The sequence below is a fragment of the Bos javanicus genome, chromosome 8 (genome assembly GCF_032452875.1).
Source record: "Bos javanicus breed banteng chromosome 8, ARS-OSU_banteng_1.0, whole genome shotgun sequence".
In the NCBI taxonomy this organism is placed as follows: domain Eukaryota; kingdom Metazoa; phylum Chordata; class Mammalia; order Artiodactyla; family Bovidae; genus Bos; species Bos javanicus.
This window is the reverse complement of record NC_083875.1, coordinates 108,538,433-108,550,735: the sequence shown is the minus strand read 5'-3', so window position 1 is coordinate 108,550,735 and position 12,303 is coordinate 108,538,433.

Here is a 12,303-nt window from a genome sequence, read left to right as displayed (position 1 = left end):
GGGTTGTGATTATTCCCACTTTACAGATGAGTAGATGCTCAGGAAGATTGAGTAACTTGCCCAATGTCAGTAAATAGCTAAGTGGAGGTAAAACGTGGAGTGTCTGTGACACCAAGCTGTGTATTCTTTCCAGCATGTCATGCCGAGGACTAATTCAGGTTTTAGTCTACAAAATGAGCTAGAGATGAGAGTCAGATTGAAAAAGGAGTAGACAGTTAAACTAAAATCCCAGAACATTCTGAGTAAGAGTTCATGAGAATGTAGATATGGGGGAGGCCTTTAGAATGGGAAAACGTGACTAATATGTTAAAACACACTCTTTCAGGATTATTGCCTGTGTGGGTGTAGGGTGCAAAGAGAGAGCTGTCAGAGATAACACTAAGATGCAACCCCAGTTAATGAGAGTGCAATCAGCCCTCTGTATCTCTGGTTTCTGCATCTACAGATTCAACCAACCAAGGATCAAAAATTATCAGAAAAATCATTCCAGAATGTTCCAAAAAGCAAAATTAGAATTTGCCACAGCCAGAAACTATTTACATAGCATTTACATTGTATTTACAACTATTTACATAGCATTTACATTGTATTAGATATTATAAGCAGTCTAGAGATGATTCAAAGTAAATGGGAAGATTGCATAAATCATATACAAATACTATGCCATTTTATATATGGGGTATGAGCATCTGTGGATTTTGGTATCCATGGAGGTCCTGGAGCCAGTCCCCAACGGATACCAAGGGATGACTGTGTATGCAGAGAGAAGAAAATCTCTTTGGAAGAAATATTAGTTTCCCTGTAACATAAACTCACTGGCCCACACTTTCTTCTGGATAAAAGTGCTTCCAAGTCACTAAAAGACCAATAATACCCACAAGAGCCTTTAATTCTTTAAGCTAATAAGCATCAGTCACATTGCCTGTTTGTCACAGGTCAGGACCCTCCAGTCTCTTATTACCACAAGACATCTGCTTCTTCTCTAAGGCAGAGGTAAGAAAGAATTAGGAGAAGTTAAGACGGAATGGTTCCTCTTCCTTCAGTTCCAACCACAGTGGAGTAAGTCAATTGGCCTGCACTTGATTTTTTATTTAACTTGTTTGTGCAGTAAAATGCTTTGGATGCAGATTAACTTTCCCCGCTCAATACCACCTAATTGATTCACCTACCTTGAAGCAGAAGCTTGCAAGGCTCTTTTGATAAACAGATTGAAAGGTTTTCTTTGCTTCATAACTGCCTCCGTAAGCAATACCTCAACTAGGACAGAGAACCTAGAGTATTCTCCAGTGGCACAAAAGCACCAGCATTGGGGTTGGGGTGGGGCTGTGACACTTGTCTTCCTCCTCCACTAAAGGGACATTCATTTTGTCAGGTAACTATAAAGGTTATGGGAGAGCTGTTCCAGAGACAGTGCAGGGGATCCAGGTGTGTTGAGCAGAGGATGGGCTTTAAACTGTGTTTGCAAAAGCATACACAATCTTGTATATCCATCAGGAAAATCTTAAGAGATGGGTATTACAATTCAAACTCTGGGGCTATAAGAACTGATGCACCAAGAAGTTAAGTAACTGGCCTATGACAGTGCAGTTAGAAAATACTGGGGCTCAAATCTTCCTCCTTATCAACACAGAGCCCCAGTTCATCCCTCCTTTAAAAAAAAATGAAAGCCAGTAGTTGTTAAATCAGGGAACGTAAAACTGAGAACAATGTCAACAACAAATTGTGGCAGGATGGATCTCAACCGCCAGGCTCAACTGCTCCTGGTTTGCCAGGAAACAGAAGTGACTGAAAGAAGAGGGGGAAGCTCTCTCTCCAGGGCCATGTGACTGAAGCGTGGGAAGTGGGATGGGAGGGCCTTTGATCGCCGCACAAAGCAGTTGTGCTCACAGAAAGGATACCGGAGCCTTCAGCTGCCAGCCCTGGCCCCGGGATCAGGCAGCGGCCTCGGGGCCTGTCTCCAGTACAAAGACAAACACCAGGTTTCCTCTCCGCACCTGACTGTGTACTTCCTGTTTGATCATGGAATGGATGCGCCTCCTGCAAAGAGAAAAGGCATCTTGCAGGCTTTGCTCACAGTTGTTCTGCTCATTCTCAGGTCCATTTCCCATCTTTTCCTGCTGTGTTTCTTCCACAGTCATGTGTATACTCAAATGTACATGTTGTACTGCACTAGCTCACGGGCCGTTATGCACATGGCATGGACTGAGAAAGCTGCATACCCTGGAACCTTCCCTTGTTCCTTCTGCCATTTATCAACACTTGTTTAACAGCACTACTGGATACCCCATGCACTGTTATATGGAGTATAAAACATGACCTTTACTTTCAAGATGTTCAAAGACTAGTGTGGACTGAAAAAAAAAAAAAAAGTGAACAACCTTTAAGTTGAGAATTATCCTTTATAACCCTGAGAGCTTAAGCCAGAAGACAGCCTCTCAGATAGTTCTGAGAAACTGCCTCGGAGAGGTAAGGGAGGAACCAGGATATATAGCAGTTTTGCAACAAAAGCCAGGTAATTGGAGTATCAAAAGATTACTGTTAGTTAAAGAAAACCAGACATCTCAAATGAATGTTTGAGCACTTTTCTATGTGTGGGAAGATGCAAGAGTCTGGGCTCACTGAAATCATTCCTTTGATGTGCACCTTAGCTATCTAAGGCCAGTATTTGGTTCTGTCCCACCCTGAATCCCCTCAGGGGGCACAACTGGGGGCCTCTTCAGTAGCTGATGGCTTGATGGCCACATCCTTTGTCTACTGATAATGGCAGGCAACCTTCTTAGTTCACACTAGTAAGAGAAGGAGACCTGATTATACTGGCTACAATGTTGTATAATACTGGAGATGATTGCAGCATTTTAGATGGTCTAAAGAAGAAAAATTCACAATGAATAATAGAGTTAGAAGAAAAAAGAATTTTAATAACAGTAATATTGGGTTGGCCAAAAAGTTTGTCTGGGTTTCTCTGTATGACCTTATGGAAAAGCATTTTGGCCAACCCGATATTTAAAGGGCACCTTATTTTTTCTAGGCATTGCTATTAACTCTTTCCAAGCTTTGGCAATAGAATAGGGAACAATTCAGACTAGACTCCTGCTCTATTGGGGTGGGGGAGACACAGAATAAACAGCCACTCAAATATATAGGATAATATCCAACAGCAATTCAGGCAACGAGAAAAATAAAACAGGATAATGGGGTATTGAGCTGTTCAAGAGTGAGAACAGCAATGAATGATCTGGTCAGAGAAGCTCCCCTGAAAAATTGATATTTGAGTTAAGATTTAAATAAGAAAAGGAGGCAGAATAAAATTGACTATCGCATAGGAAAAGTCATGAGAAAAGACCTTGGGCGAAAAATATCTCATAATGATGCCTTAAATCCCACTATTGTTCTTTGACCTAGTGTAGCAGATAGGAAAATGCAACTTTCAGATCTCCTAGCACAAGGAGTATAACAGACTGATGCTCCCAGCCACTGACCCAAGGATCCACCGTGCTTGCCATGGGCTGATCCCCACCAGTGACCGAGAGCAGTAAGGGCATTAAACAAGGTCCACGCTAGTAAGACAGAGACTAATCAAATGCGTGATGTGGCTCAAGGTCTTCCTGTTGACCTGGATGAATCTTTCCTGGAACCATGGGGCAATTTAAAACTCCTGCCACTCCTGTCTTCCTTTCTTTCCCTTCTCCTTTCCCAGGAATCAGACATGTATCACAGTCCGAAGGCTGTCATCTCCTGTTCCCTCCACCAGAAAGGTCTTAATCATTCCTTCTAGACTTCTACTTCTCAGTGGACCCCAAAATCCATCGCTATGAGGAGGTACCCAGTAGAGATCCTGCCTTGGGGAAAATAAACTAGAAAAAGGCAAGATGAGTATTAAAGACTGCAGTAAAATGTGTACAAAAGAAAAGCAATATGCATTTAAATAAAAAAAGAATACAAGTATCAGGGGAGAAGAATGATTCTTGTTCCAAGAGACTCGGTATGAAGTACATTTCAGAATCAGGCAGCCCATGGTTAGGAATCAGCCAAAGGCCAGAGGCTCACAATAGAGTCTTGAACTCAGAATGCAGTGGAAGAGTCAGTGCTAGAAACTGGCTTTATTAAGGTCAACTTCCCTAATGAACTGAAAGTGTTACTCTGAATATACTGCTTAAATACTTAAAAATTGGAATAGAATTCTGCCTAACATTTCTTGTACTCTCATTTTCAGCATGAAGTTCTCCTGCAGCATCTTTTATCCCACATTCCCTGATTTTGCAACTTAAACTCAGTAAGACCCTAAGTCTCCTTTAGTTTTTCCTTTAATTGATGTGTGGGGTTCAAGCAACTCTGATAGTTGGCTGATGTTTGATGCTCAATATAGAAGACTTAAGAGACACTGTAGGTCCTGATAGGTTGAATAATGCCCAAATCTAGAAAAGTATTAAAATTAAAAGGTAGAGGTTGCATGCCACAAGGTCTCCAAAGTAAAAGAAAACCCAAGATTTGAGGGATTTTTAAAAATTATTATCTTCTGGTAATTTCTTCCCTCTGGGGAACCACAGCAGATATAGGCTGCTTAGGTAATAGTGGTGAGGTAAGAATGGGTCAGGGAGAGGGAGCTGTATGGAAGAAGGGATTTATGTTTGGAAGAAGGATTTTGGTATTTGGACCAAGCTGCAAGCCGTTCAGAGTCTTGCTTCATAATGTCACAGTCATAATAGCACGAATAAAATAACTTCATATTTTGATAACCAGAATAATTTTTTTTTCTTTTATGAATGATCTTCAAGGCACTGCAAGTTTGAGACATGGGGTTAGGTTCTGATATCTTTAATTTACATGATAATGAGAAAACAGCTGAGGACCGAAAGAAAACTCACCAGGCATGCAGGCATTTGAGAGGACACAGGAAGATGATTATATTCAGGGCTCAGTTAGGAAGTGATGTACAGAGATCCAGGTAGCTAGTTCATACCAGGGGTGAGATCCTGCAGAATCAAAAATAAGATTCTTTTTTTCTAAGGCAAGTGCTTTGAATATCCCAGTACATGATACACTACAGAGAAAAGTGAAAGTGAAGTCACTCAGTCGCATCCAACTCTTCACGACCCCATGGATTGTAGCCCATGGAATTTTCCAGGCAAGAGTACTGGCATAGGTTGCCATTTCTCTAGGGGATCTTCCTGATACAGGGATCAAACCTGGGTCTTCTGCATTGCAGGCAGAGGTTTTACCTCTGATCCACCAGGGAAGCCCTATACTATAAAGAAGTTGCCAACAAAGGTCTGTCTTGTCAAAGCTATGGTTTTTCCAGTAGTCATTCATGGATGTGAAAGTTGGACCACAAAGAAAGCTGCGTATCTAAGAATTGATGCTTTTGAACTCTGGTGTTGGAGAAGACTCTTGAGAGTCCCTTGGACTGCAAGGAGATCAAACCAGTCAATCCTAAAGGAAATCAGTTTTTAATATTCATTGGAAGGACTGATACTGAAGCTGAAACTCTAATACTTTAGCCACCTGATGCAAAGAACTGACTCATTGCAAAATACCCTGTTGCTGGGAAAGATTGAAGGTGGGAGAAGAAGGGGATCACAGAGGATGAGATGGCTGGATGGCATCACCAACTCGATGGACATGAGTTTGAGCAAGCTCCAGGTGTTGATGATGGACAGGGAGACCTGGCATGCTGCAGTCCATGGGGTCGCAAAGAGTCGGACATGACTGAGTGGCTGAACTGACTGACTAATAGAGAAGCTGTGATTACAATGACAACCTTAAACATATAACAAGGTTATATGATAATAACCAATGAAGAAAATTAAAACAAAAGTAAAAATTAGTAAATAAAAAAAGAACATAAGAGAGCAAGAAGGGAGTAAAAGTGATAGAAATTTCATGAATATATGAAAACCACCAGACTAACTGAGGAACATATGAAGCTAAAGGACTCTCTACGCTCCAGGGAGAAGATAAGGCAACAGACCAGTAACATGACATCACTTATGCAACATCTCTAAAGTGCATGCAGAGTTTGCAGCAATGAAGAGCATCCTAATGATAACTGAAGCTGGATGAACACAGGTAGAATAAATAAGGGTATTATATGCTCTCTGGCTGCTGACTCTTACGACATAACAACCCAAGACACGAGGTGTGTGTCGCACTAATAAGAATAAGACAGAAGGACTTTCCCTGGAAAACAGGTAGAGTGGTTGGGTCTTAGGGAGTTGATGGGAGAAAATGGTTAATGGTACTTAGAAGGCAAAGCATGAAAGGCCTCCCCCTCCGTTTTAACTCTTTCAGGGAGGTATTTCATTTTTCACTTGTATTATTCCCTTTCGCACTGAAAACCATGTGTTGGGAATACCTTTCTTTTTTCTCTTTGGCCACACCCTGTGGCATACGGGATCTTAGTTCCCTGACCAGGGATTGAACCCATACTTCCTGGATTAGAAGGCAGAGTTTTAACCACTTTTTCAAGGTGTACAATTACATAATTGTCCTAGAAAGTTTCTTTACCTCTTTCTCATGAATACTGAAGATAAGGGGAATTTTCCTTCAATCCCATATAGCTACGATTTTCCTGACAATCTTCTGAGGCTTTATTCTTGTTTGTTGGGTCCCAGAAGTGCTCCCTGAAGCATGGTTCCCTCTTAAGCACTCCAACTTTCCTTCATGATTTACAGTGGTGACTTTTGTTTTTTGTTTTTTTTTTTTGTAAAAAATGGTACCCTACAACACACAGTGTATGGCAAGTCCATCCCAGATGAATCTCCAGATGCTGATTTCCAGTTCTCTTTGACTTCAACAGCAGAAACAGATCATGAAGGTGATGGTTGTCTGATGGAGCCCTGAGCTGTGAGGTTTGTGCAGTGTTCACCTTTTGCTACCAGTAAGAGGTAGGAGGTGCAATAAAACACCAGACCAGCAAAAAGAATGGTCGGCATGTGCTAAAGTCTCAAGATTGTAAGAAAGTTCTGCAGAGCTGTAAAGTTCTCCTCAGATAACAGAACAGAGCCAAGGGGTGACCAAGTGAGTGGCACAATAACTGCGGATGCTTTTCTAGGATGAGTCTGTGAGGCATTGTTATACTATGGTAGTGATTATGCTGTAATTGTTACTGACTGGTTTAGTGTTGTTTTGAGTCCTTTTGTGCCTTCAAGTGAGACAACAGAAATTCTAGTGTTTGAATGTGTGCTGCCAAGCACAAACGTTTCTCACCACTGCTGTGTGGATTTAAGCAGGGTTGTCTGTTCATCATAACTGTCATTCATACCAGCAGGAAGATGTGTGCGTGGCTGAGGGTCTGCAGATGACATTTCCAGATCAAGGAAACTTGGAAGCAGGAAAACTGAGCACATTTTTACTACGAGAGGCTTTGTGGGTGAGAGGCTGTAATAGACCATTTACATAATTGGAAAGAATTCTGAAAATACGCTGAAATCTCTGAGACAGAGCCCTGAGATCAAATGGCAGAGTCTACTAGGGTGATGCGAAGGTGAGTGGTGGCAACCGGGCTCTGTGCACAGTGCACTAAATATTTCTGGGGATTCCCACGTGGCTCAGCAGTAAAGAATCACCTGCAATGGCAGGGGATGCACTGGGGACATGAGTTCAGTCCCTGGGTCAGGAAGATCCCTGAGAGAAGGAAATGGCAATCCACCCCAGTATTTTGCCTGGAAAATGTCATGGATAGAGGAGCCTGGCAGGCTACAATCCACGGGGTTGCAAAGAGTCAGACACAACTGAGCATGCACACACACAAAGTATTTCTAAGAGAACTTGCATTTATCCCAATACTTCTATGACCTTCCCACAAACTTATATTACCAGGTTGTTATTAAATTAGACTATTATAGTCGCGGTATCACCGTTAGAAACTGCACATTTCATTCTACTTCATTCTGTAATGTGTCCTCCCCTCAGGTCTGTTCCCAGACAATAGCTCAGTGTGAATATTTGGTTCTAGCCGGATTGACCTCCTTCACATTGGCAATACCATCTTCTCATACACTTAAGACACCGAGCTAAGACATTATATAAATCATTCAGTTCAGTTCAGTTCAGTTCAGTTGCTCAGTCATGTCCAACTCTTTGCGAACCCATGAACCACAGCACCCCAGGCCTCCCTGTCCATCACCAACTCCCGGAGTTTACCCAAACTCATGTCCACCGAGTCGGTGATGCCATCCAGGCATCTCATCCTCTGTCATCCTGTTCTTCTCCTGCCCTCAATCCCTCCCAGCATCAGAGTCTTTTCCAATGAGTCAACTCTTTGCATCAGGTGGCCAAAGTATTGGAGTTTCAGCTTTAGCATCAGTCCTTCCAGTGAACACCCAGGACTGGTCTCCTTTAGGATGGACTGGTTGGATCTCCTTGCAGTCCAAGGGACTCTCAAGAGTCTTCTCCAAAACCACAGTTCAAAAGCATCAATTCTTCAGCACTCAGCCTTCTTCACAGTCCAACTCTCATATCCATACATGACCACTGGAAAAACCATAGCCTTGACTAGACAGACCTTTGTTGGCAAAATAATGTCTCTCCTTTTCAATATGCTGTCTAGGTTGGTCATAACTTTCCTTCCAAGGAGTAAGTGTCTTTTAATTTCACGGCTGCAATCACCATCTGCAGTGATTTTGGAGCCCCCCAAAATAAAGCCAGCCACTGTTTCCACTGTTTCCCCATCTATTTCCCATGAAGTGATGGGACCAGATGCCACAATCTTAGTTTTCTGAATGTTGAGCTTTAAGCCAACTTTTTCACTCTCTTCTTTCACTTTCATCAAGAGGCTTTTTAGTCATTAGTAATCCTCAAAACAGCCACATGTATCGATAGTGATTTATTTTCACAATTTTATAAGCAGAAGAACTAAGACACAGAGAAGTTACATGCCAAAGTTCATATGGATAATAAGTCATAAAACTTGAACTCAGAATGTTATATAGTCAAAACTCTGCACTTTTTATTTTTCACTAGCTTATGGGTCTCTCTTTCCAAAGATCTTATTTTCCAAAGGGATAATAGATTTGTTAGCAATTATGATTTAATTTTAAATTCCTGATCATTTTCCTCAGGAGTTTCCAGAGTAATAATAATTTTCCAGGCCTTGGGGATGGAGAAAGATGGGGGATTGAGTAAGGACCTCAGTCTGAAAGGGACTGGGGAATTGAGAAGTTTATTTAGTTCCCCTGCACATATGGGGGTATTCTAGTTACTGGAATTAGTATAAGGTGAAGGATCACTCAGTTGCCAGAAAGAATTTTAAGTAGAATAATTGATGTATATATAAGGAGAAAGGGGATTCCCCGGTGGCACTAGCAGTAAAGAACCTGCCTGCCAATGCAGGAGACACAAGAGATGCAGATTCAATCCCTGGGTCGGGAAGATCCCCTGGAGAAGGGCACAGCAACCCATTCCAGTATTCTTTCCTGGAAAATCCCATGGACAGAAGAGCCTGGCCAGCTACAGTCCATAGAGTCGCAGAGAGTCAGACACAACTGAAGCAACTTAGCACATATGCATGCATGCTTGCGTGCATGGAGAAATAATATCACAGCCTACACAGAGGCTGACTATGTTTACCATGGCAGAGATCAGGGATGCCTTCTACTAAGACATGTATGTAAAGTTAAAACAACAATACAGTGAACTGGTGTCTGTGCTTGATTCTTCAATCCTGTTTTCATAAAAAAAAGAAAGAAAGAAAGAAAGAAATCCCAGTCAAGCATGTTTGGTATTTTGTTGAAAACATTTTGCAAACCTCCTGATAAAGAAGGTGGTGATAAAGAGACTTAAATTGAGGTTTGTTTTCTTAGAAGAAAGCTGGAGATGGGAGAAGGGGACATTTAGAAAGAGGGATTCAAACAGAAGCATCATGACAATTGAGTTCCTGCAAAGATAGGAAGGCCAGAATAGGCCTCCGGGGGAAAATTCTGGAGCTTTTCCAACACCATTCCTTTCTCTAGCCATCAAGTGATGGAGATTTGTTGAACATGACACCTGGCTGCTCTGCATTATGGATTTGAATAGAGAGACAAAAGAGAGAGCTAATTGTTCTCCATGCATTCAAGTTTAATTCAGCGCACTTTTAATTAGGGCTCTGATGGGACTGGGAATCGTTTCCTTCTGCACAGGCAGTTCCTGACAGCAGGTGGCTGTGTAGAGGAAAGGGATTACTACAGAAGCCACTCAGGTCACGTTGGTATCAGCATGGCAGTTACACAGGATGTGCTGGGAAATGTCAGTCCCGATGTCAACAGTGACCCATTGAATGAAAAGCACTCAGCAGCGTGTGATGCCTCAGGGCTTAGCCAACATGTAAAAGGCAGCTAGGTTCAGAGCTGGCAGCCATGTAAAATCACCCCTAAAGAAGAAAAAAAGATAACTTTTACTGAGCAACTTTTATGTGGCAAAGGAATGTGGAGTCCTAGACTCTGAGTTCAGCACTCACAATTACCGTGCCTGCTTTACACCCTTTTACAAACATGGAAGTTAAGGTCGAGTAGTGATAAGTAACTTTCCCTAATGGCGTCGCACTCAGTTCTGTTCCCTTCCCCACTAGGTTCGTATCCCATTTATTTTTATTATCCTCTCAGTTCCCCATCCTAACCCTTAACACATCCCATCCTTCCTGGCCTCTATAGTAATCATAAAGCTCCATTGTCACTTACAGAGAAAAAATGAGTATGTGTGAGTTTGGTGTGTGAGTTATTAATGCCATTTCTTTGGAGATAATAATTTTGTAATAATTCAATTGATTTTTGCATTTAATGTTTTGATTCGATTTATCATGTACTTACAAAGCAGTGCTGGTAAATAAGACAAGTTCCTTCTCTAGTAGCGAACAACCTAAGATATGTGTTATCTTAACAGATTTGTGGAATAGCCACAAGTACTGTCTTTTCCAACTCTTTTCCCCCAAATTGAAATGGTCTTGCCCAAATATGAATTAATAAATAGTGGTTTAAAACTGAGCAGGTGATACCTGAAAGTATTATATTGTAATCTGGCCATTATGACTTTCAAATGTCATGTTAAAGCAGTGCCGATTGGTGAAGATTTTTATCAGAGTGTGCTTATTCATTAAAAAAAAAAAAAGAAAAAGTAGCTATCTCATTTCTCATAATGTGTGCAGAATCCCAAGTGGCATGGTCTGGTGCATCAGTTAGGTATATAGGTGTTTAGCTTTAAGACCCAAACTCTTATTGGTACATCTGTCTCCACACCCATTTCAATGTCTTGAGTGTTTTTCTACAAGGAAGAAGAAAGCAGCCCGAATAATTTCTCTCTTTCTCTGAAATGCTACAGGGAAAGCTGCTAAACTCCTTCTCCATCATCACGTGCAGTAGTCTCGAATACTTTAATAGCTCCCTAACCTGGGTTCCTGTTTTTAATCCTTGCTCCCGTTCAAAGTAATCTCTTTTCAGAAGAACAAATATTACATTTAAATATTTTTCATGTAAAACAAAATAGATGCAAACCAACTCCCCCCTCCCCCACCAACCCCCCAAAAAATAAAGGTTAAGGGATTATCGTAAGGCAAACACTTATAACTACTACCAAAGACATAAACAGAACTTTGCCATCCACCTCAGAACTCCTTTTCTGAGTCTGGCTGTTTCTAACTCGAATAAACCGTTCAACCAAAAGCAACCACTCTCCTGAGTTTTACAGAAACCTCTTATACGTGTATGTGTTTAATATTCTCTCATCATATTTCCTTGATTAGTCTTGCCTATCCTCTATAATCACCACAACCATCTACTCTTTTTTTTTTTTTTCCTTTACAGTTTACCTATTCAATCACCCAAGGAATTTAACTTGTAGAACTCCCCACAGTCCGGCTTTTGTTGACCACATATCCATGTTACAGGTCACCCATTCTTTCACCCTTCACTTTGACAGCTGGATCCACAATCCCGGTCATGTTCATTGTTGGTTCCTTTGGCAGAACTAGAAGATGTGATGTGTGCTTTCATCAGGAGGGGGCATCACTCTTACTATCTCTCTTTCTAAGAAGTTCTCAGCTGTTACAGCTCAGTGTCTAGATCCTTAAATGCACTGCTGCTGCAGCTGCTGCTAAGTCGCTTCAGTCGTGTCCGACTCTGTGCGACCCCATAGACCACAGCCCACCAGGCTCCTCCGTCCCTGGGCTTCTCCAGGCAAGAACACTGGAGTGGGTTGCCATTTTCTTCTCCAATGCATGAAAGTGAAAAGTGAAAGTGAAGTCACTCAGTCGTGTCCGACTCTTAGCGACCCCATGGACTGCAGCCTACCAGGCTCCTCCGTCCATGCGATTGTCCAGGCAAGCGTACTGGA